Source organism: Rhinichthys klamathensis, unplaced genomic scaffold (genome assembly GCF_029890125.1).
Source record: "Rhinichthys klamathensis goyatoka isolate OS25496 unplaced genomic scaffold, OSU_Roscu_1.1 h1tg000070l_1, whole genome shotgun sequence".
NCBI classification, from domain to species: Eukaryota; Metazoa; Chordata; class Actinopteri; order Cypriniformes; family Leuciscidae; genus Rhinichthys; species Rhinichthys klamathensis.
The window spans coordinates 220859-248237 of NW_026606613.1; the positions used below are offsets into that span (position 1 = coordinate 220859).

The following is a 27379-nucleotide window of genomic DNA, read 5'->3' on the forward strand; positions in this document are numbered from 1 at the left end:
GGAAGGAAAAGTCTAAATATAAATGGAATCAGTACATAAAATGCATAATATTAAAGATGAACGAGAAACAGTGAGTGCTCTTTGCCATCGCGGCTATTTAACTGCAGCAAACGGGCAAATACGGGTCTATCAGTGTTCCCGAAACCATTCAGGCACGGAGTCAGTATGGTGAATACCACCGTATGTACACGGAGATATCATAAATTATAGGACAGTTTCTGACTGCTAAAATGAGCTTCTCCATCAACTTGCCTCGGTCAGACTCAGCACTGAAGAGTGACGCGCTCCACTGACTTCACTCCTATTGTTGTCGCTCCTGAAAGTCGCTCTTCATTTGCATAAAGTTAAACAGATCTCAACTTTGTCGTGTCGCCAGACACGCCCCAACAGTCGCTGTCGCGCGTGTCAACGTAAATCGCCCGCTCCCCATTGAAATTAATGGTATCATGTCGCTTGTAGTGTGAACGGGGCTTTAAAGTGCATATCATATGCACGGGAAAACTGCGTATCATATACACGCAAAAACTATTTTTGGCGTATAAATGGCATGAGAAATAACATTCGTTGTATAGATACGCACTTTCATGAGATCGGGCTGTGGAATGCATGATGTTGCTGCGTCGACATTAAGATTTGATTGTTTAAATGATCAAAATGCGGGGCCTTAGGCAATTGCTTATAGCCAACGCCACGATTCACACTTTGTTGTACCCCTTTATGCATTTGCACCACAGTAAAGTGACACATTACTGAATTGACTTTAAAAGATCCATCATCCATTGCCAGCATATTGCAGATGCGTGCACAGTCACACACGCACATACGAATATCAGGGAATATTACAGTTTTTGTATTCACTTTTGGTAGCCTACTTTTTCAAATCTCTACAAAAATCCAAAATGATCACAATTGTAACACACTTAGTGATTCTTTCAAAAAACATGATCTCATGCAGCTCAGTTGATCGCTGATAGCTCCAACAAGTTTAAAAAATATATTAGATGTTATTATTTCGACCAAGTGCGATGCAGCTATATGTTGACGAGTCAACCTTATTTCAACGTTGAATCAATGTTTTATTTTCGACGTAATAACGTTCTGATATACCGACCAAAAAGTGAACGTTGATTCAACGTTGAAATTTGATCGACGACTGATACTAACCTTTACAACTAAAAATCAACGTTGAATCAACTTCTGCCTGCTATCTGGGTATTCATCAGTAAGAAACTGTATTTAAATTCTCAAAAAGTGATACTTGACAGTGCTACGTAAAACGACATCGCTTTCTGATTGGCTGACATTCTATTTACCAGATGCAGGGCAGTCTAGTTTAGTCAGTGTGTGGCATTTTGATTGGCCGAGAGTCTACACTTTCTGTAGACTACCAATCATATTGTAGATCTCAACTGTAGACTACCAATCACACCTCAGGTTCTGCAAGCGCTAATTCAGAGGTGATTACGTCTAACAGTAACGAGCGCAAGCATCTTATTTATTTGAGTGCCGAAGTGATGACGTCATTTTGTAGGACAACTCGGAAGCTAGCGGCGCATGGGTTCCCTCGATCGAAAAGCTATGCATTTTCCCCATAGACTTTTGGAAAATCGCAAAAATTCATAACGTGTGTTTTGTCCTACTCAAAACACACGTTTTCGACACCCATTTTTGTTACGATAAACGTGCGTCAAAAACGGCACAGAACCCTTACACGTTTTGTCTATCAAGGTAATCTTTACAAGTTAATCCAAAATTTATACATTTTGAAGCCTATATAAAGTTTTTAAAAAACACAAGCAGACACAATAAAGTTTAAAAAACCACAAGCAGGTTATAACTGTGTGTTCTATGTCATAGATCCAAAACGTGAAAATATTTAGAGGCTTTGTTCACCACAGACCTTATTTCAGGCGATTTAGCAAAAACCCATTCAAAAATCCCATAGACTTTAGAGCGAGGGAACCGGGAGTGCTAAAATGCTAACTCACTTCCGCGTTTTGGCCTACAGAGTGACGTCGTAACTTCGGCACTCTATTCTTTGGCTGCGTTCGGGATCGCATACTCAATGAGTAGGTACTTAATTTCAATGAGTACGTACTTAACGAGCGCTAACAGAGTAGGTACTTTATAGCCAAATCTCGTTGAGTATGAATGCGATCCGGACATCATCTGCCATGTTGACGTTATCATGTGACCTACGACGTTATCACACTTAAAAGATATGAATGACACATTCTTTTACTGTCTATGATTGAATTCATCTGTAAATATCTTGATATTGATGAAACTTGCTCATTTTGTGGTAGACTATTGTTGAAGAAACAGCTGTCCATCGTTTTGTGAATACATTTAGGGTCGATTTAAGTTGTTATATTTTATTTACTTCTTGTTTGATCCCTCAGAATTTTTTATGTATTATGAAAAACTATTTAAAGATATTTAGCCTTGTTGTTCTTTTTTCCTGTGTAGCCTATAAATATCCTAATATGATGTACACAAACCAATGATCTTTATGTTTTCTGTATTGTCATTATGATTGTTCATTGTTACATACAACTATGGTATCTTTCCATGATCTGTATGTAATAAGTTTAAATTATATGAGCGACAGGTGCACTAACACTTCATAACATCGGTAACTCGACAGCACAACCTAGAACAGTTTTCCTCTGCGTTTGTAATGTCTGCTCAAGGAGACGGGCCGCTGCTCGAAGATCTCCTTTGGAGAAAACTGTGGATTTTATACTCGAAAAATGTAAGTTTCGCTTTAATAAAACAAGCAAAATGTAATTTGTTTGTCTTATGACATAGTTATGCATGAATACACACTAGATGTCAGTCAAGCAATGAATGAATGAATGAATGCATACATTAATTAAATAATTATATTTTATATACTGACAACAATAAGAAACATGAATAAATGAGTAAAAGAACAAATAAAAGTAACCATCATAATAAACAAATGCATATACAAGTCAACAACACAAGAAACAAGGCTTTATTCAAACTAGAATCATGTATTTACAGGCGCTGATCCTACTGCCATCTCAACACAGCGGTTCCCATTCTGCGGCTTTACTCTGATGATTTCACCAGAGGTGACCGTGCCTTCGTGCCGGAGCTTGTTGCTGCGCTTCACAATCTGAGGCAATAAGGGCCGGTGGAGAGATGGAGGGTTTCATAAGGGTAGGTGGAGTGATGGAGGGACTCATAAGGGCAGGTGGAGTGATGGAGGGTTTCATAAGGGCAGGTGGAGTGATGGAGGGACTCATAAGGGCAGGTGGAGTGATGGAGGGACTCATAAGGGCAGCTGGAGTGATGGAGGGTCTCATAAGGGCAGGTGGAGTGATGGAGGGACTCATAAGGGCAGGTGGAGTGATGGAGGGTTTCATAAGGGCAGGTGGAGTGATGGAGGGTCTCATAAGGGCAGGTGGAGTGATGGAGGGACTCATAAGGGCAGGTGGAGTGATGGAGGGTTTCATAAGGGCGGGTGGAGTGATGGAGGGACTCATAAGGGCAGGTGGAGTGATGGAGGGTTTCATAAGGGCAGGTGGAGTGATGGAGGGACTCATAAGGGTAGGTGGAGAGATGGAGGGACTCATAAGGGCCGGTGGAGTGATGGAGGGTTTCATAAGGGCAGGTGGAGAGATGGAGAAACTCATAAGGGCCGGTGGAGAGATGGAGGGTTTCATAAGGGCAGGTGGAGTGATGGAGGGACTCATAAGGGTAGGTGGAGTGATGGAGGGTCTCATAAGGGTAGGTGGAGTGATGGAGGGTTTCATAAGGGCAGGTGGAGTGATGGAGGGACTCATAAGGGTAGGTGGAGTGATGGAGGGACTCATAAGGGTAGGTGGAGTGATGGAGGGTTTCATAAGGGCAGGTGGAGTGATGGAGGGACTCATAAGGGCCGGTGGAGTGATGGAGGGTCTCATAAGGGTAGGTGGAGTGATGGAGGGACTCATAAGGGCCGGTGGAGTGATGGAGGGTTTCATAAGGGTAGGTGGAGTGATGGAGGGTCTCATAAGGGCAGGTGGAGTGATGGAGGGTTTCATAAGGGCACGTGGAGTGATGGAGGGACTCATAAGGGCAGGTGGAGAGATGGAGAAACTCATAAGGGCCGGTGGAGTGATGGAGGGTCTCATAAGGGGAGGTGGAGTGATGGAGGGACTCATAAGGGCCGGTGGAGTGATGGAGGGTTTCATAAGGGCAGGTGGAGTGATGGAGGGACTCATAAGGGCAGGTGGAGAGATGGAGAAACTCATAAGGGCCGGAGATGGAGGGTTTCATAAGGGCAGGTGGAGTATTGGAGGGACTCATAAGGGCAGGTGGAGAGATGGAGAAACTCATAAGGGCCGGTGGAGAGATGGAGGGTCTCAAAGGGCAGGTGGAGTGATGGAGGGTCTCATAAGGGCAGGTGGAGTGATGGAGGGTCTCATAAGGGCAGGTGGAGTGATGGAGAAACTCATAAGGGCAGGTGGAGTGATGGAGGGACTCATAAGGGCAGGTGGAGTGAGGGAGGGTCTCATAAGGGTAGGTGGAGTGATGGAGAAACTCATAAGGGCAGGTGGAGTGATGGAGGGACTCATAAGGGCAGGTGGAGTGATGGAGGGTCTCATAAGGGTAGGTGGAGTGATGGAAGGTCTCATAAGGGCAGGTGGAGTGATGGAGGGTCTCTTACTAAGCAAAATGATGTCCAAAAGACGTCTTTTTAAAGTCTTTGTCACAAAAGTCGGACGTTGAAAAGACGTCCACTGAGGAGCCAGAGTGAAAGTTTTTATGACGTCTTTTTTTGACGTGTTCTGCACGTCCGATATAGACGTTCATGGACCCTTCGTACAAGGTTACAAACTTGTTCAAATGTGGCCATTGTGGCCATATTTTTTTAACATCATTTATGGTCTCATTTAGATATAATTACTTTGACTATTGCTGTCAGATGATCTTAGTGAGAATTAACAGAGGTTTAGATGTTGATATTTGTTTCATTTGAAGTGTCACCATTGTGGTGATCAGTGATTGCTTTAGTCGGTAGGATTGAAGCTCTCTGTATAGTGCACTCTCTCTTAGAATACGTGCATCATGAACAGACACTGGCCATTTCACAACACAGTTGTTATTATGAGGTCGGCGTTGCCCACAAGTTGGATGTAGATGCTGTGTCTCCCCTTTTGATTGACACACTCCCACTCCCTGTCACTAGGTGCTTTTATATGCACATGAGTACAATCAATAGCACCAATAGTGCTAGGCATGTTCCCCATTTGAAAAAAACTTGTGCTTAGTCTGAACTGTCTGGCCATCCTTGGGAAAGGAAACAAATTGATTGATCAGACTGCCCAGTGCTACTGGCATAGTCTTCACCACATTACTCACGGTTGCTTTTCTCACTCCCATATTGTCACCAATTACTTGGTCGAAAGTCCCACATGCGTAAAAGCACAGAGCGATTAAGCACTGTTCCTCCACGGATAAAGCATGACTCCTTTGGGTTTGGTGTTGGAGTGTTGGCCTGACAACATCTGCAATGTGCTTAATGTCATCTCTCCCAAAGCGCAAAACGTGCATACAGTTCTTCTGATGTGTATTGCTCGAGTGGTTTGGCACACTCAGCGTGCACCCTTTGACGGTACCTTCTTGATGGTAACGATGAACAATATCTGCCATGTGGATGCCTCTGTAGGTTAAGAGAAATGGGTGCAAAGACATGATGTGTTTAAATGGTGTCACCCATTAACCAGCAATGAGCTGTTTGGTGTAAGCCTAATTGAGCAGAAGCCAAAGCAATCATGCTGAAGGCTTTTAAGATCAGTGTTGGCGACACCACAGAGTTGGAACCATGGAATCAAAAGGGCCTAATTCCACTGTGGCAGAAACCTGTGCAATGCTGGAGGGTGTTCGGGACAATTTTGCCTCGATAGTAGGAGGTTTCAGCTCTGCAAAGGGTGGAGAACTGACCAAAAAAGGAAAACACAACATTTGGGAGGACATAACCAATCATGTCAATGCTATGGGGTCTGGCCAAAAGAGGACCATAAAATAGGTTATGTTGCGATGGAAGAACATCAGGGCTAAGGCAACGAAAGACCTTACGGAAGCCAAGAACCCCCAAACAGGTAACAAGCCATATAAGAGGGGTGATTTCACTGATATGGTCCTTGATATCATAGGAGGAGAAAAATCAGAGGCTCTGCATGGCATTGAAGGCATAGAAGCAGATGGAGAGGCCACAATTACAGAGATTAGGACTTCAGAAGAATGCGAGCAAAATTCTCCTGCAGAGGAAATGTTTGTCCTGGACTTGACTTCAGTGAATGAGGAGGAAAATAAATGAAGACAGTCCAAGACGTTCCTTCAAGAAAACGCAAAAGTTCCTCAGCTACAAACCATGATGGTGACAGCTATGAGTTGCTTCTGAAACGGGAAACCGAAAGATCAGAAATACAAATCGAACTGGGTAAAGAACAAATCTTGCTTACCCAACTGCAGCAGAAAAAAGTGCAGATGGAGATACATCTCCTAAGGGCAGAGATGGAAAGAGCTGGTATCTGTCCTGTAAATTATGTTTGACTATTGATAGTATTGTTTTTGTTTTGTTATGTAGCATTATAACAAAACAAGGAAAGAAAAATGTTTCTGTTTATTACAGTGTTTCTGTTTCTTAAAATTAAAATAAACTATGGCTATTTGTGGCCACCAGTATTTTCAGAATCAGAATCAGAATCAGAAAGAGCTTTATTGCCAAGTGTGCTTGAATTTGTTTTGGTACTGAGGCTTCCAGTGGACATACAAATACAAATACAACAAGAAACATAATACTACAAATTATAAGAATAAAAATAAAAATATATGAGAATAAAAGTATCACAGTATTTCCTTGTCTAACACCCATTGATTGGAATTGTCTAACTGTCATAATATTGTGCTTCCCAACATTAAGGCCAAATCATAATTAAAGGTAATGTTCCAGAACCTGACAACAAATTTTCATTAATGGCGATTTCAACTAATGGAACATGTTTAGCCGAAGTCAAATAAAGTTGATTACCGAAAACCAATAACAAAGATTCCCGCTATTCGCTCAGAAACTTGACCCATTCAATAACTTGAATATCCTCTACACAGGATTGCTTCACAGGATTGCATAACACTGCTTCAGTGTTAAAGTTAATGAGATAATTGAGTGATGACTGAGCATTATTGAAGACACCTGATGTTTAACCAGCAGAATCACTTAAGAAGAAAAATCACAATTTTAAGTCACCATTAAGGAGAACAGTGTTTGCTTTAGTTGTGCAGTTGACCCTGACATTTTTAACTTCAGAATATTGTTTGGCAGTTGTAAATGGCTTACCTTTATCTGACTTTTATAACTCAGAATATAGGTGATCTGCTGTTAAAAGTCATCTTGTAATAATAAAATATTTTTTTCCCATGCACTGATTTCTTACTTTTATTGTTAACAGCATCACTATAATTAGCATAAGTTATTATAAAAAAGTTATTTTAGGCTCACATAGACAATAAGATTCAGTGTATGAATATCAACAATGGTGAGATTAGTTAAGAATTTTTGTTTATGCTTCTGGAAACTATTGAGAGTGAGGAGTCACGTGCCGATTTGGGTTGATTTGGGCGGGGTCTGAGCCGGTCGGCCATGATGGCAGGAGACGCTATCGGTTGCCAGGGGCAACGCCTTCAGAACTTCACAGAGGCGCGACTAAACATTATTTGTTTACATTTTAGCGATACGCCGCAGTTTCTTTGGAAGATATGGAGAAGGAAGAGAAATGAAAGGTGTTATATCGGGAGAGACTAAATAACAATGCTAGCCAGCTTTATTTAGAGAAAAAACTTGTCAATAAACTGACAGCAGCAACAGCAAAGCATGATTTCAAAAGCAACACATTTCAGCACAGTTCGCCTTTTATTTAACACAAACGAATTAAATTAATACTCTGTTATTCAACTAGAGTTGTTTAATTTGTTATAGATATATCTGTACCGCGAAATGTTTTAAAAAGACACTTTTTTAATGACGTACGACTCGCATTGACAGGGGAATGTCCGATATGTCCGCTTAACGTTGCACGTCAGGTGCAAATGCACGGATATCTGATTCATATCAGATTTATTTCCACATATGAATGAGGCCTGAAACATGACTGAACTCTCGCAGTTTAACGTTACAGGTTTGGGGGTTTCTGTCTTGCACCCAGCCGCAGCAGAATTGTTCATAAGCTTCTAATGACTTAAAGCTTCTGAACTCTTGCATTGTGTATGCAAGAGTGCATGCAACGTTAGGCACTGATACCATAAACCAGGTAATTGACTATGTCAGGGTATGTGAAAGGTGGTAGTGCTTTGGGTCTTTCATCCATTCTGTGGCAGGTCGTACGGGTCCATGTTGTTGATGTCAAGTAGTTTCTCTAAATAACGCTGCTTGGTGTTGTTATTTAGTCTCTCCCGATAGAGCCCCTTTCCTTTCGCTTCCCCCTTCTTCATTTATTCCCAAGAAACGGTGCCTTATCGCAAAAATGCAAACAAATATCAAGCTGCTCTCTCTCTCTGTCGCTATTTCTCTCGGTCTCACTGTCGAAGTAACCATGACAACAGATAGCGTATCCTGCCAAGATGGCGACGCCTTCCCACAATGCAACGCGGAGTGAGACGCGTGACGTCACATTCTCATTCTCAATATCACCAGATCATTTATCTTCCTGTCTTTTTTTTGCAAAAAATTATATAAAGACTGTTACAAAGATCACAAACTCGATTAAAAAGTTATCAAACTACCCAACTAAAACAAACACTGATCAACATTATAGTGTCCAAACATTTTCTATAAAAAATCGGTATCTAATTCTCTGCTGTGTGTGAGTCTATCACTGAGTGCGTCTTCTGTCTGCATCTTTGTGTTTTGCCAATGTATTCTTTTGTGTTAAAATCTGTAAACTGTATATAAATTCTGAATAAAAAGTAAGTATTGTGTGATATCTCAAGTATAAGACAATACTATGGAGTCCAACGCTTCCCAAGCACAGACAGTAACACAATAATAGTGATTATGTAAAGAACCAAGAATGCCTTATCTATGATTATTGCCCCACTGGTCCAGGACGGAAATGTCTTTTCTCGATACTCAGACTGCGTTTCATCCTGAACTCCAGCTGAGGCTGTAGGGTTCAGCTGGTCTCTTGCTGGTCTACCTGTGAGAGGAAAACAGCAAAGCACGGCTCTGGATAAACACTTTTGTCTGAATAATCTCATATGTGTACGACTTTTTGTTGTGGAATCTTTGTTGATACTCCATTATAGAAAAACAAATTAACTTCACATGTGGTTTTGGGGTGGCTTGTTTCATATGGAACTACATGGTTTTACATGTGCTATTTTCTTCCATCCACCCATTATCCAAACTGTTACTGGAACAAGTTCGCTTGTTTTTCATGGAGTCTAATTTACCCAAGGATTAATTTTATTTGCTATTCTTTGTATATGTACCAAAGTGACAAAGCAAATAAATCTAAAACTTTATTTCACAAATAAACCTTATTTTGTGAAGTAAAAGTATAAACTAAAGGAAAATGTTCCTCATAATCAGATGCTGTGTCGACTCTTACCATCTTGGCCAGTACCAGTAGATGTTGTTTCCACTGATCTCCTCTTAGCTCCTTTAGCCTTCAGATAATTCACAAGGATGGTCTCCACGATGCTGATGCCAATGAGACAGAAAACCGCAAGGCAGAAAATCCCTGTGAAAGCATTAAAACACACAGCAAAAAGTTAAGTTAAATTAACTCTCCTGGGAGTTTATTTGAATCCAAGACTCAAGAGCTAGTTTTAAAGTGTTAAAAAATAGCTTTTCTCTTTTGGTGATTCTGCTTGTTAACATCAGGTGTCTTCAAAAATGCTCAATCATCACTCAATTAATCACTTAATTATCTCATTAACTTTAACACTCTTTAGTGTTCATTAGTGTGGACTCATATAAACACTGGGCAGTGTTCATTTAACACTGGGGATTTTGCTGTGTAATTTCTGATATCAAAAATTGCCATTGTTACTAGTAGAAATCTAATTCCTGATATCAATTACTATTATTTTAACTAGTGAAATTGAATTGTTGATATCAAGAATTCATATCCTGAAAATGAATAAAAGTTAAAACGGCTTGCCATAAACCCCAAAAAGCTAGAATAAATCTAAAATGCACGCCAAACCAAAACTCAGGTCTCAGGAGGATAAAGTTAAGATAGACCCACTGTCCTTGCATGAGGACATAATTTTATGCAAAACCTACTTCCATCACAAAAACAAATTTTAGTTATTATACTTATTAGGCCCTACTTATACCAAATACCAAGAAAAATTATAAAATGCACACCAGGCAAACTCTCGGGTCTCAGGAGGTTAATTTGTGTTTCAAAACATAAGCGATATGATATTAAATAATCTGGTCAAAGTTAGACTCACCTATCAGAGGCATTTTTTGAGACATAGAGGGCAGTGTGTTACTAAGAATCAGCAGCATCACAGAAATAGACAGCAGTAAAGACACTTTAAAGCTCAGCTTGTCTTCTCCGACAATGAAGAAGGAGGCCAGATCCAGCATGAGGAAGAAAAATACCGGTACTATAATGTTTACGACATACAGTAGAGGTCTCCTTTTTATCTCGATCTGTAATAGAGAGAGAGAGAGAGAGAGAGAGAGAGAGAGAGAGAGAGAGAGAGAGAGAGAGAGAGAGAGAGAGAGAGAGAGACACATTATGAGTAACATTAGCATCACAATGGACTTGATGTTGGCTATGTAAGTAACATTAGGTGAATAAATAAATTAAATAAGGGTGGGCAGTATACCATTATAACAGAAAAAACAGTATGGTATCTTATCACCAGTAATAATTGATTTAGACAGGCGCGACGCAAGTGTGTTTTAGTTTAAGCAGAACGCAGTTTTAATTTTCACGTCCTGCGCCACGTTTTTTAAATAGCAAATGCATTTGTTGCTCATCTGTTCACCCATGCTGGCTGGTCTGAGAACCAGGTGTGTGTTCAGGCGCATTGTTGGAGTGTTGCTATTTTGAGGAACTGAAATAGACTGAGCCATTGATCAACTGAAACCTGGTCTGACTGAAGTCAATGGCACAGTATTTGTTTTTGTTTTGTTTTTTAAAGAGCGTGTTAGGCTACGTCTACATTAATCCGGATACATTTGAAAACGGAGTTTTCGTTTAAAAACGCTCTCCGTCCACACTAGCGTTTTCAGGCGTTTTCAGATGTTTCAGTGTGGATGAGAAACTTATAAATTCACCTTACTGCGCATGCGTGAAACCTCATAAAAGCTCACTGAGATGATACAGTTGGAAAAATAAATAATAAAGGTATCGCGCAATTCTTCTAACATGATCATTTTATTTAGCAAAATATCTCACCATTCACTGATGCGTCCAGGTCGCACTCAGTCACCATATGTTTGGTCTAAAACGAAACCGCTCTCATGTTTTGCCGCAAGACAGCAAATGTGAGTACATTTTCTGTCATCTTTGCAGTAGGCTACTGTGATATGAAGAGTGTGCAAAGTAACATATTTTAGCAACAGTGTAAAAGTGAATCGCACATAATTAACAGGCACAATACCGGTAAACATGAATATCTATTGGTACAACATGGATCACATGACTAAACTTACGTCATCGTTTTCAAATACCTCCGGCTTCACAGTCCACACTACAACGCGAAAACTGCGTTTTCAAATCTATCCACTTTGGAGAGCGTTTTCCAAACGCTACGTTTTCGTTGACTTAAAACGCCGTCTCAGTGTGGACGGAAGGCCAAAACGGAGAGAAAAGTATACGTTTTCAAACGAAAACGTATTAGTGTGGACATGGCCTTAGTGATGTGAGCCTATAGGCGGGTCCACAACGTACTACACTTTGTCCCGTAGATGTTCTCGCTTTAACCTTTAACCTCACACACACACACAGCTTTAACCTTTATTCTCTCTCACACTCTCACTCTCACACACACACTCTCTCTCTCTCTATCTCTCTCTCTCTCTCTCTCTCTCTCTCTCTCTCTCTCTCTCTCTCTCTCTCTCTCTCTCTCTCTCTCTCTCTCACACACACACACACACACACACAGTAAAATTACTCTAGTAAATATTATAGTGTTTTTGGTTATGGTTCAAAAACACTATAATATTTACTAGAGTCACCACAAAATTTGATCCAGATGCAGCTCACATGTAAGGGGAACTTTACAGAAAAATGTTCTTCCTAGCTTATTTCCTTTCTGAGTTATAACCTGTCATAAGTTTATGAAGCGACAACGCGCAACGCGTCTGTGTTGTACGTCACACTCATCACACGCATGATCAGCATCGGCCAGTAACGTACAACACAGAAGCACAACGCTATTACATGTGAACTCACTCGAGGCCCACAGAGAAGGAAATGAATAGTTGAAATAAAGAATTTTGTGCTCAAAAAGTATTCTCGTCGCTTGATAAACTTAAGATTGAGCCACTGTAGTCACTTGGACTATTTTAACGATGTCTTTAATAACTTTTCTGGGTCGGCAAGTTTCAATCCCTTTGAAGCCTATGGAGGAGTGATCCATCTCTCAGATTTAATCACAAATATTGGTGGTACAATAGTACTACACATGTTATCAAGAGAGAAACTCGTAACTTAGAGCGTAAATGGAAACAAACTAAATTAGAGGTCTTTAGAATCGCGTGGAAAGACAGTATGTCACGTTATAAAAAGGCTCTAAAAGCAGCCAGGGCTGAGCACCTCCGCAAACTAATAGAAAATAACCAAAATAACCCAAGGTTTTTATTTAACACCGTGGCTAGACTAACAAATAAACAGACATCGCCAGAGCAATATATTCCGTTCCAGTATAGTTGTAATGATTTTATGAATTACTTCAATGAGAAAATAGAAAGCATCAGAAACACAACTGTAAATGTACAATCCTCTATGGTGTCTTATGATTCAGCCTCAACTATCGCCCCTCAAGAACAACTACACCGCTTTACAACTGTAGGACAGGAAGAGCTAAATAAACTTATCATTGCATCTAAACCAACAACATGTTCATTAGATCCAATACCCACTAAACTACTGAAAGAAGTGATACCTGTAGTGGAAGAGCCTCTTCTCAATATTATTAACTCGTCTTTATTTTTAGGTCATGTTCCAAAAATATTCAAGCTGGCAGTAATAAAACCTCTTATTAAGAAACCACAATTAGATCCAAATAACTTAGCAAATTACAGACCCATTTCAAATCTTCCATTTATGTCTAAAATACTAGAAAAAGTTGTGTCCGCTCAATTGTGCTCTTTGGTCATATTTAGTGCTGGGCAAGTTAACGCGTTATTATCGCGTTAGCGCATTTATTAATTAATGCCGACAATTTTTTTATCGCGCGTTAACGCAGTTTTTTTTATTATTATTATTATTTTGAAAGTCCGTTGCTCACTGGCTCTGAATACACATAGGCCTACAGTCAAACCATGATCACAGGAGGGGTGGGATGTTGGTCAGCTAGCAAATAACCCACCCAAACAAGCAGTGGAGAGGCTTTGGCAGGTTCTCTCAGGTGAACAGAAAGGGAGACAGCGCTCCGCGAGTGAATGACAGGCGCTCTATGGATAGTAACCATGGCAACGGCTTCTGTGCGCTACACAGCTGTAGCCTTTTTAACTTAAATTAAAATTAAACATAACTTTACCTGATACACTGTAAAAAATAAAATCGTAAAAAAACGGTCAATGACTGGCAGCTACGGCTGCCGAACAAAAACCGTAAAAATAAAGTAAAATATCCTAATTTAAATTGAGTGCAAAAAACTTTTCCAAACTTTATCCTTAAATGTTTTACAGAAAAACACTGTTATTTTACAGTTATTTCCTGAATTATTATGATCAAACACCTTCGCTGTGAAAAAAAGGTAAAATGACTGTCAGCAATGGCTGCCATACAAAAACCATAAAATGAATGTAAAATATCCTAATTTAAATAATAAATACTATTGCAGAAATCTTCATTAAGCTTTTGAACAGAAACACTGTTCTTTCACAAATATATATATTTACTGAATTTTTACTCAAAAAAATATTCACTGTAAAAAGTAAATATCTTGCTATAAACTACACGCATGATTTACTGATTATATGTCATCAGCAACTACACAGTTACTGTCTGTTAAATAAAGCAACACACAACATTTCATCAGTGTTTCTCTGCTCATCCTGGACTGAAGCTCAGGCTCTACTCTTCAACACAATGGTGACACACAAAACACACCATACAGAAACACTTTACATCCCAGCAGAACATTAAACACTAACAGATCTCTCAAGATCTCAGCATCTTCACTTATTACAATCCAGACTTCTTTCATACTAACATTCTTATTGAGAAATAACAGAGGTTTAGAAGTTGATATTTTATTGAAAATAATAAAGTTTGATGTCACCATGATAGAGGTCAGTGTTTGCTTTAGTTGGGCTCTTGACCCTTCATATATTAATAATAGTTTTTCTCTTAACTGTGCATGTCTTTGATGCATATTTGTTATTGTAGGAAATCAAGAGAAACTCAGATCAGATGATGTCCATCAAGCAGTTCAAAATATTTCAAAATATTCAAAATACAGCAGCCAAACAAAGAACTAAAGTTAATGATGTAAGGGTCAAGAGCTCAACTAAAGCAAACACTGATCTCTAATGGTAACATACCAATTACGATTTTCTCCTTCAGTGATTCTGCTTGTTAACATCAGGTGTCGTCGATAATGCTCAATTATCACTCAATTAATTACTTAATTATCTCAGTAACTTTAGCACTGCTTCAGTGTTCATTGAATACTCTCTGAGGACTCATATAAACACTGAGCAGTGTTAATTTAACACTGGTGATTTTGCTGTGTTCTGTCAGTGAAATCCATTCTGAAACGCGTCCGAAAATTAACTGTAATTCGCGAATACTTGTCATACAAGCACGAGTGTTTTTCCATAATGAAGCTTGAACTCTCTTCTTTTAAACGAAATAATTTATATAAAAAACAAATATTCTCAGTTTGTGTAATCTGTATGAAAAGAGAGAGATGTCAGTATTTTTCTTTCCAGCTTATTATACCTCATTACGTGTTAATGTGCCACGCCCAAGGAGAGCCCGCGGTATTCAAACGCAAATGATCTAAGACAAGCCATGCAAACATGCCAAAGCCCACCAGCTGGATTATAAAACACATCATGTTTAGGAAGTATCTTACTACCGCTCAGTGATGGGAATAACGGCGTTATAAATAAACGGCGTTACTAACGGCGTTATCTTTTTCAGTAACGTGTAATCAAACGAATTACTGTTTCCCCCGTTACAACGCAGTTACCGTTACTGACAAAAGAAATGTGGCGTTACTATAATTGAACTCACTGAAGCGGCTTTCATCCGAGTAGGCTCTCGCCATAGGACCTGCAAAGTTTTTTTCTCTGGTGTGTGTGTGTGTGTGTGTGTGTTTATGAGGCGCCGGAGTGGACAAAAGCGAAGTGATTGACGCGAGCGCGCTCAATGCGCGAGAGAGACCGAATGTGTCCGAGAGCGCGCTCAACAGTTGCGCAAGAGAGACCGAGGGTGTCCGAGCATTATATAGTTTGTTTATAAATAAATTACACATATCTGCAACGTTAATTAATTTACATGGTTATACAAATAAAATCTAAAAAATACCGTCAGGTAACGTTCTGTTTAGGTTATAAAATAAACCCGAAAATAACCTGCAGGGAACATTCACAGAAAACATCTTTGTTTGACCGGTTGTAAACACGTGCGGCAAACATGTCTAGAATTTGGCTTAAATAACCTCTGATGATGACGTTCGCTATAGGTTATAAAAATAAACCCCCAAAATATTATATTGTAGTATTATTTTTTTTTTTGGTAAATTGTTCATTATTATATTGAGAGAGCACTTGTTAAACTGTTTACTTTTGTTAGGAAGAAAATACTCAGGCTACAGTATGTCTACTAGTTGTGAAGTTGTGTAACAGTTTTATCATTTTAATATGCACAAAGAGTATGTATATTTTTTATTATTATTTATTCATTTTTGGTACATTTCTTAAGAAGCATAATTTATTTTTTAACTTATTTGTTGGCCAGTTGGGGTCTGTGCGATATTAAGTAAACCATCTATAATGTTTTATTGTTCTACTATAGTAATGCTAATATTTAGAATAATATATTGAATTTAATAGGCGTCTCTCACATTGTCCCACAGCAACATTAAAATATAATAAGTTATTATTGTAAAACATTGAACACTAATCTACGCTATTAAGTGTCCATTTCATTAATTTAACATATTTAATACTGGGGGCATCCAAATTATTTGACATAGGCCTATTTGATTTTTTTTTTTTTTTAAGTAACGCAATAGTTACTTTCTCTGGTAATTAGTTACTTTTATAATGATGTAACTCAGTTACTAACTCAGTTACTATTTGTGAGAAGTAACTAGTAACTATAACTAATTACTTTTTTTAAGTAACATGCTCAACACTGCTACCGCTGTGTACACAGCGTATCCCTACGCTGTGAGGAATTATACTATCTAATAACCCTGGAAAATGTACCAGAAGTGCTGGCAGTTTCATTTCGAGGAGCAACGGATCCAGCTGATGTAGTAAATCGTTTATTCTTAAGTGCTTTGTTCTAATCGCGATATTGCATAGTGTCTGTGTGTATGCTAAATGATGAATGAATGGCACAGGCGTGCGCGCGTTGTTTACTTCAGTTATACAGTGCATGTCTGTGCCGTTCATTCACTCTCGCACCTACATTAGTAAACATGTTATTTTTACATGGACACATGGAAACATCCAAACTATATTGCTATAGCCTACTAAGATGAGTAAAAATAGACTGAAATATGTTGAAATAAAATGTCTGTATAAGCAACAAACTGCAAATTAACATGCTAATATAATATCATAAACACGAAATGTTACAGACTAAATATGAATGTTTAGACAAGATTTCGTGATTGGTTTTGGATATTACAAAGTTTTGACTGTAAAAAAAGACTACTGTCCCAGCAGGCACAGGATATAGACTACAACGTCAGTCAGACGTTGGATTTTGGGTGTAAATGAAAGTCGGGTTGACGTCTAAATCCAATGTTTGTTTGACGTCAAGCTCCAACGTTGGGCAGTCGTAGAATTTTGGTTGGAATAAACCAAACAAAAAGGTGAAATGCATGGCTGTACACTGTTACCAGCGTAACTTAACACTAAACAGATTTACTTTATTTAATTTCCGGTTTAATGAAATCATATTTTGTATTTTAAAGTCACCATGATGGTGGTTAGCATTTGCTTTAGTTGTGCTATTGACCCTCGACACTTTTATCTTAAATGTTCTCTGGCTGCTTTAATTGTGTGTTTATAAAGCACAATTGTTGTAGCTAAAAAAAGCTATGAGATCAGGTGATGTTGGCTGTTTATTGGTAAAGCATCATGTAATCACCTGAATGGTTTTAAAATTGCTTTATTCATAATAGACATTTGATTCTACAGCATTGTTTTTGTACAGTGTTTTTTATCAAATAATATACTTGTTTTTTTAAAATACTATTTAGTGCACAAAAACCTTTAATCTATGGCATTACTTGGACGCACACAGACATCAGGAAACAGCATATGAATCTCAACAATGGTGACAATCAAAAAAAAATCCAGATAATCAGATCAACTCTGAGCTTAAAACAAGCTACAAAAAAATCCAGCTGCATAATTTATTCTTGCCACAATGCATGCTGGGAGATGTGGGTGAGTTTTGATTGGTGGTACCCAGCATGCATTGCAGCATGAAGCATTTCATTGATTGTCACCATTGTTGAGAGTCATACACTGATTCTTGATGTCTAAGTAATAATGTAGAGGAAAAGTTTAATGCACTACAGGTTTTTAAAATCCTTTATTTTATTTGATAAATAACATTGCTCTCATGCTGTAAAATAAAATGGCTTCTGTTATAAAACAACATTAAAAACACAAATCCAATATAATCTAAATATTAGACACTGACTAAGATCAGGAATTCAGGCAATTACATGATGATGACTTCATCATCAATAAACAGCCAACATCACCTGATCTCATGGCTTATTTGCCACAATATATGAACTTTATAAACACACAGTTATAGCAGCAAGAGAAAATGTTATACTAAAAAGTCAAGGGGCAGGAGTCCAACTAAAGCAAACACTAACCACTATAATGGTGACTTTAAAATACAACTATAAATTTAATTAAACTGGAAATGAAATAAAGTAAATCTGTTTGAGTTGTTTACTCCTCCTCTGCTGAGATCGTCACAGATTTAATGTGCTGCCATGCATGTCACATTTTTTTGCGGTGCTTATTCCAACCAAAATTCAACATCTGTCTGACGTTGGAGCTTGACGTCAAACAAACGTTGGGTTTATACGTCAACCTGATTTTCATTTTTAACCAAAATATGACGTCTGACTGACGTTGGATTAGTTGGAGTCCAACGTCTTCCTGACGTCACATTGACGTACTGTGCCTGCTGGGGTCACATTAAATAGGTAAGCTTTTGTTCGCCAATTTCTGCTCATGTTAAATATACTATAGTATGGGATGTTTTGTCAAAAATAAAGTAGGTATATTGAATTATCAACTAAGATGTTATTATAGTGTTTGTTCCAATATTCAATGAATCCTTACCTTTTTTAATACGTATGATAACATGTATACTTTTTACAAAGAAAGAATACACTTGAAAAATTGTTAAAATTGTAATTGTTGTTGTAATTGTAACCTATTTGTAATTGGTTACAATTTCTAATTGTAAAATATGTATATATAGATAATTTCTTTTGTCCTTGCATTCTGTGACACACCTGTGTGAAAGGCTACTTAATATGCAGCTCATTATGTATGTGGCACATTATCTGGCCTTTGTCTTCTCAGGTGTGAACACGCCTCCACGCATATTGCCTTTCCAAACAAAAGGTGTCTTATAAAATTTAAATTAGGGCCGGGACTCGATAAAAAAAAATGCATCTAATTAATTAGAGGCTTTGTAATTAATTAATCGAAATTAATCTCATTTTAATTGCATAAATATTTGACCTGAGAACAGTGAGAAGTAATTTTTTTCACATGGGTTTTTAGTATACCATTGAATAATGACTGAATACATAAGCTTAAGCAACAGCATATTGTTTACTAATAGCAATAACGAATTCCTTGTTGCATAGCTTGCACACAACCATGCTCTTATCGATGCTTCCATCCGTTCGTTTTTTATAACAAAATTTCCCATCCACAGGGCCAACCAAAAGCGATCTATGAAGCGCGATCTCGTCAGCTTCTTCATCATGAACGCTAGTTGGTGCTCCAGTATAATTGGTCCGCCGAAACTCATCCAGTGAGAAACGTTCCGCGGTGCAAAAATAAGTGCGATTAAAATTATTTTTTGTGTAAATTAACGCGTTAAAGTCTGTAATTAATTAATCTTTATTAACGCGTTAAAGTCCCGGCCCTAATTTAAATCAATGTATTGTTTTGTGTAAATGATTAGGCAGGATGAAACTCTAGCAACAACACCCATTAGTCAAAAGTCTTGTGGACACATATTTAGTATGTGTTTTGTGGCCTTATTTCAGACACTTTAAGTTTTAGTTTTTTCAATAACCATGCATAAACAATATTCTCTCAAAAATACAATCACCTGTTACATCTTGCTCACATATTATGGTAGCCCTGTTTGTGCTAAATGGCTACCATAATATGTGGATTTCATTGAAAAAGTTAAAAAGAGTATGGTCTAATATGACTGTGCTGCTAAAATCCATAAGGTAAATTTAACTCAGAATTTATGCTCTTGATGAGGTCATCTATTCAGGTCAATTAATGATTATGTTAAAACACAACCAACACCATCAGATCACCTTTTCCATTTGTATTTACATTTGTAATTCCATTTGTAATTACACCTTTGCAATTAATATGTTTATAAGCAACTGAAAAAAGCACAAATGTCAGTGCATGTCAAAACATTTCAAGGACCCCAAAAACACCCTAGACCTCAGAGGGTTAAGTGGAATATCATTGGATCACAAGTTTCACAACATAGAGAGAGGAATTGGGCTCTTTTGACAGATTGGCAAGTAGTCTTTATATATTATCTTGGCAACTGTCTAGGGTGTGGCCCAAACAAGCATTTAGAGCAGTGTTTCTCAACCCTGCCCCTGAAGGACCCCCAACACTGCACGTTTTCTTTGTTTCCCTAATCAAACACACCTGATTCAACTCATCAGATCATTATCACATATATCCCTATGTGATAATGATCTGATGAGTTGAATCAGGTGTGTTTGATTTATGATAATGATCTGATGAGTTGAATCAGGTGTGTTTGATTAGGGAAACAAAGAAAACGTGTAGTGTTGGGGGTCCTTCAGGGGCAGGGTTGAGAAACACTGATTTAGAGCACCCTAGAAAATGATCACTCGTACACAGCAAAATCCCCAGTGTTAAATTAACACTGAAAAGTGTGAATTATATAAACTCTGAGCAGAGTGTTAAATGAACAGTTAAAGCTGATGAGATAATTAAGTGAATAATTGAGTGATGATTGAGCATTATTGAAGACACCTGATGTTAACAAGCATAATCACTGAAGGAGAAAACCGGACTTTGAGTCACCACTATGGTGATCAGTGTTTGTTTTAGTTGGGCTCTTGACCCTTAATTCATTAACTTTAGATTTTGTTTGGCTGCTGTACATGAGTTATATCAGCCAGATGAACAAATAGAAAAGGTGATCTGGTGGTGGTGGTTGTTTTTTAACTTAAAGTCCCCATGAATTCAAAATTGACCATACTCACTTTGTTTGCCTAAATTGATCGTTTTGTGGTGAACAATTCATCCATGCAAGTCAATCCACACAAAAATTTTTTTTGGCTTCGTAATCTTTAATCAAAATCTGAAATTTCCCCTCCCCTCTGCGTTGGAGGACCTTGCCTGATGACGTAGGCTTTACGGTTTGGGCGTCTTCTTAACATCCGTAACCACGCCCCTCCAACTGACAGTAGACAGGCTGAATGAAAACACCTACTTTTCTAGATCCAATCAGGTGCTAGTAGGGAAAAAAGCCACGCCCACCATTTTGCCTCATTTAGTATTCCGTTTCTCTCGGAAATACGTCACAACACTGGAGAAAAGTCGTTTGCAACTTCCGGTTCACGGGGACTTTAATCATTATTTCACAATCATTTGACCTGAATCACTGAACTCATATAGAGCCTAACTACTGAGTTAAGTTTACTTTATTAATTAATTATAGCAGCAGTGACCTTGTACAGCATAATATTTTTAACGTTTACAACGTAATCAAAGTAATTTCTTAAAAGTTTCTCTTATACAATTTTTTACAATTGATTTTAAGACACACAGACATCAATAATTAGCCTGTGATTCTCAACAATGGTGACAATTATAAAGCATGTTGCGGTGCATTCTGGGTGCCACCAATCAAAACTCATTCATGGCTCCCATCATGCATTGCTGCATGAATAAATAATGAGCTTATGTTCAGAGGTGATCTGTTTGTCACCATTGCTGAGATGTATACACTAATTCTTGATGTCTGTGTGTGCCTACATAAAATTAAAAGAAAAATTATTTGATCGTTTGGATTTCATTGAAAAAGTTAAAAAGAGTATGGTCTAATATGACTGTGCTGCTAAAATCCATAAGGTAAATTTAACTCAGAATTTATGCTCTTGATGAGGTAATCTATTCAGGTCAATTAATGATTATGTTAAAACACAACCAACACCATCAGATCACCTTTTCCAGTTGTTCATCTGGCTGTTATAACTCATGTACAGCAGCCAAACAAAATCTAAAGTTAATGATTTAAGGGTCAAGAGCCCAACTAAACCAAACAATGGTGACTTAAAAATTACGGTTTTCTCCTTCAGAGAGTCTGCCTGTTAACATCAGGTTTCTTCAATAATGCTCAATCATCACTCAATTATTCACCTAATTATCTCATTAACTTTTACACTGCTTCAGTGTTCATTTAACACTCTGCTCAGAGTTTATATAATTCACACTCTATGGGGCGGTTTCCCGGACAGAGATTAAGCCTAGTCCTAGAATAAAATGGCCCTTTAAACCAGATTAACAGAAATCTGCTTTCTCTGTCATGGCTTTAAATAGTCCTAGATTTAGTTTAGTCCAGAGTTTAATAAACTGATTTCCTGAAGGAAGACTACAGTTACTCCAGGACTAAATTGAGTCTTAAATTAAACCTACCAAGAGGCAGGTTTAACTTCAGATTAACTTTGTGTTTCAAAGAAGACACCTGCATTACTTGGATACACACATACACACATACAGTACATCTATTAATATATCATTTAAACATGTAATTTTGTTTTAACACCATTGTATTGGGTTTCTTGTTCAAATGTGATTAGTTCATGTTAAACTGACTTGAAATGGTCACTCTTTGACTTCACTTGATGTTTTCATTTTGAAATCTGTTTCAATCTATACAGCAAAATTCCCAGTGTTAAATTAACACTCTCGGTGTTCATATAGGTCCAACTACAGGGTGTTGAAAATGAACACTGAAGCAGTGTTGAAGTTAATGAGATAATTAAGTGATTAATTAAGTGATGATTGGCCATTAGTGGTGACACCCGATGTTAATAAGCAGAATCATTTAAGGAAAGAGAAACAACAAGAACGAAAAAAAGAGAAACACAAGAACTACTGACTTCGAGCCTTTTCACATTATTGCACTTAATATTACCAGTGTGACTTTATTTCTGTCATACATCTACAAAAGTTATTGAGATTCAACGGAAGTTTAGACGGCAATGTTTTATGGAATTTTTCATTTCAAGCCACCAATATGGTGGTCAGTGTTTGCTTTAGTTAGGCTCTTGACCCTTTTCATTTTTCATCGTTAGTTTTTCTCTGGCTGCTCCAACATTGTGTTTATAAAGCACATTTGATATTGCACGAGAGAACATGCCAACAGTATGTTGTGATGATGACATTATCATCACGTAGTGACCTGATTCATTGATGTCATTCAGAGTCTACATCTTTGACTATATGATTGATGTTGTGTTTTAGTATGGGTGATTGTAGCCCTTAGATTCTACAGTTTGAGACCCAACAGCAATTATAACAATTTTGAAACTTTTTTGTGCACTGGAGCTCCTGTGTTTAGACACACAAACATCAAGAATCAGCATATGAATCACAACAATGGTGACAATAAACAAACTAGTGACACACAGATCAACTCTGAACATCACAAAACAAGCTATTAAAGTCGTAACAAAACAATAGCAAAATAAAAACAAACAGGAAAAACAATGAAAATTACAGGACAATTCAGCTGTATAATTTATTCATACTGCAATGCATGATGGGAGCCATGGATGCATTTCGATTGGTGGCTCCCATCATGCACTGCAACATGAATATTTTATGTGATTGTCACCATTGTTGAGATTCATATGTAGATTCTTGATATCTATGTGGTATTTTAAAACCTACAGATTATTAAAGCACTGCTGGAATTAGTTACTTTAATGAATATGAATAGAAGCTTTGTATAATCAGTTTATAATGCTGGTTGAGTGAATCAGGACACCACAGGATGGTAATCTCATTATTTAAACATAACCATCATGACCTGGGCTGTGTTTCCCAAAAGCATTTTAAACCTAACTTGATCGTAGAACAATTGCAACAAAATGTCTGTACAATCAAATTAGGCTTATGATGCTTTCGGAAACACAGCCCATGTCATGGTTTCTCCTGCAATAACACATGTGCTTTATAAACACAGAGATGGAGCAACCAGAGAAAAACTAATGTTAAAAAGCAAAGGGTCAAGAGCCCAACTAAAGCAAACACTGATCGCCATAATGGTGACATGAAATGAAACATTCCATAAAACATTACCATCTAAACTTCTGTTCAATATAATTAAGAATGTGTGTAGATTTATGACAGAAATACACTGGTAATAATAAGTACAATAATGTGTAATGGCTCGAAGTCAGTAGTTCTTGTTGTTTCTCTTTCCTTCAATGATTCTTCTTATTAACATTAGCTATCACCACTAATCATCACTTAATTATCTCATTAACTTCAACACTGCTTCAGTGTTCATTTTTAACACCCTGTAGTTGGACCTATATGAACACCGAGAGTGTTAATTTAACACTGGGAATTTAGCTGTGTAGTAACCCAGGATATTGTAATCTAGTAATACAGGATATTGACTTCCCATCATGCTTTGCACAGGGCTGAAATGTAAATTTTGAAATAAAGTGATATTTTATGCAATTATTTTAGTAAGATGAGAAAACGGAGAGACTTGTTAATGTTTAATGTTCTATTATTATGTTGATATTTAAACATTTATGTTATGTTAGTATTTTGGGGGCTTACCATTGGGGTGAATTGTTGAGCCTGTGCTTGGACCGAGGACCTGCTTCCAAGAATTCTAGTTGTATAATTAATAAAGCAACCATGGTAGTACTCTAGTTGAAAGTATTGCTTCTAGACTGTCAAATTTGAACACCACATGTGTAGAGAGATGTTTTAGTAAGTTTATGTACACCACAGGAATAAACAAGAAGCATTAATTATAGAGTTGTTTGAATAATTCATTTTAAATGAAAACCATTCATTGTTAATGAACACCATTGATTCTAGTTGTACATCGTTGATTATATATATATATATATATATATATATATATATATATATATATATATATATACAAACAAACAGATTTCCTGGCATTTCTTTTCTTTTATTCCATAGCTGGTGTGTGCAGATTATTTAGCTTGCTTAAAAATAATTGTCTCTTGTTAGTAAATGTTTTTGTTTGCAGTCTTTTTCTGATGCCATTGTTTTCCTTGGATTTGCTTCTCAGTTCCATGCAATTCTAAGTTTTCTTGGTTCATTCCATTTTTTATAGGCAACCTCTGTCATGCTAATTCATATTAGCACAGTTGGTTTTAATTTCATCTGATTTATTTTAGTTCAGGACTCCATAGTCCAAGTGTAACTAATCTGTACTTAATCTGTGTTACAGAAAGCCATTTTTTAAGACACGATTAACAATTTTAGATTAAGGCCTACTCCAGGCTTAATTTAAACCCTGTCCGGGAAACCGCCCCTCAGTGTTAATTTAACACTGGGGATTTTGCTGTGTAGGTTTAATTAGAAACAAAATCTGGGTTTACAGTGCATGTATTGAAATGAATAAATAATAAAATAATAATAAGGTATAAGGCCCCTGCCTTTTTATGGGTTAAAATTCTTTTTTTTTATATATATATATATATATATATAATTGTATTTATATTACTATTGGCTTACATCCATACCCTGTGCTCTGTACCTGATATATCAGCAGATCCATTTCATTCCATATAAAGATGGTATCGTTAATGTTGTTTACACTTTGAAGCTCCCACTCTCCCTCGGCCTGAAAGGTCGCCCTCGACTCATTGGTTATAAAACGTTTATCTGTTATTACATCAATTCGAATCTCCTCAACTGTGGGAACAGACATTAACATTTTATTATTTTATATTGAAGTAAAAAAATATTGTGTTTGTTTGTCAAAACTGATTCATGTGTTTCAGATGTACCTGAATATGCTGTAGACTGAAATGTTATATTGCAGATTTGTCTGTCATAGGGAAACTTGTAGAGATCCATCTTACAGGCCGTGGTCAGAGATAAAAATTCAGTTGATAATGTATAGCCGTCACTGAACAACAGCACATTTGGAGAGTCCTTTGTTCCAAACTCAGTCTTGATGCTAGATGGATCAAATATAATTTAACAATGATTATTAAAGACATGATGATTGGAGACAGCAGGTATTCAAATCAAATCAAAAGCACTCAAAAAAATGATATGTTGGCTTTAATTAACTTTTTTATGTCAACAGGTTGCACATAACTGGGTTATGTTAAACAAACATAATTTGTTAATGTAACTTCAACACACTCAAATAAATGATATGTTGGCTTTAATTAACTTTTTTATGTCAACAGGTTGCACATAACTGGGTTACGTTAAACAAACATAATATTTTTATGTAACTTCAACATCATGGAAGTCAGTCATTTTAAGTGATCCAATTAAACTCTGAGCTGAGTGTTAAATGAACACTGAAGCAGTGTTAAAGTTAATGAGATAATTAAGTGAATAATTGAGTGATGATTGAGCATTATTGAAGACACCTGATGTTAACAAGCAGAATCACTGAAGGAGAAAACCGAAAGTCACCATTATGGAGATCGGTGTTTGTTTTAGTTGGACTCTTGACCCCCACATTATCAACTTTAGATTTTGTTTGGCTGCTGTACATGAGTTACAACAGCCAGATGATCAATTAGAAAAGGTGATCTGATGATGTTGGTTGTGTTTTAACATAATCATTATATCACAATCATTCGACCTGAATAACTGAACTCATTTAGAACCCAATTTCTGATTTAAATTTACCTTATGGATTATAGCACCACTGCCTTTGTAGAGCATACCATTTATAGCCTTTTCAATGAAATCTAAATGATCAAATCAATAAAAAAGAAACTTCTAAAAAAAAGAAGAAGTTTATGTAGACACACAGACATCAAGAATCAGACTGTGAATTAGGGCTGAACGATTAATTGCATTTGCGATAAAATCGCGATATGATGAAACGCGATTTTTAAACCGCAGGAGCTGCGATTACACTCTGGTCACGTGGCACGCTACCCATATAGGCCTGGCATACAGGAAAGAACAGTTTATGTTTGATTAATGTGATATTATGTTGTAATATATATATATATATATATAATTAATATATAATGTATAATAATATATTCAGAGAATTTCAGAATCGAGTCTGAGCTTAGTTTTTAAACAGATGCGTGATGACGCTGCGTGTGCTTAGAAACAGCCGTATTCTGCCTCTCTCTCTCTCACACACACACACACGAAACCGCTCGAACCTTACGAAAAATAATCTTTCATAAAGTTCGGAAAGGTTTAAGCAAATTACAAGGACATTCACGGGCTTTATTGCACCGGTTGCCGCTTTGCTTACTCTTGCAATTCGCGGTCTCGCCCGCCGGAATTTTCCTCACAAACGCTCTACTAAGGCATTATTTAATTTGGAACTTATATATGAAAAATATGAAAATTACTGAGAAGGCTGCTTTCAATTTAAAATACTCACGCGCGCTTTGTGAAGAGCGCTCGCGCATGCAGCTGTGAGCGACTCATTGA

General features: G+C 37.4%; 2 long non-coding RNA genes across 2 annotated transcripts; one reads left to right on the plus strand and one right to left on the minus strand.

Moving 5' to 3' along the window:
- Positions 1-1501: 1501 nt before the first annotated feature.
- On the plus strand, positions 1502-2017 carry LOC130084981 (uncharacterized). Its single transcript, XR_008807085.1, has 2 exons — positions 1502-1628; positions 1703-2017. It is a non-coding gene; the product is annotated as an uncharacterized LOC130084981 (long non-coding RNA).
- An 8568-nt stretch (positions 2018-10585) lies between these two features.
- LOC130085001 (uncharacterized) lies at positions 10586-25531 on the minus strand. Its single transcript, XR_008807087.1, has 2 exons — positions 25491-25531; positions 10586-10681 (listed from the first exon to the last, which is right to left on the minus strand). It is a non-coding gene; the product is annotated as an uncharacterized LOC130085001 (long non-coding RNA).
- Between the last annotated feature and the right edge of the window lie 1848 nt (positions 25532-27379).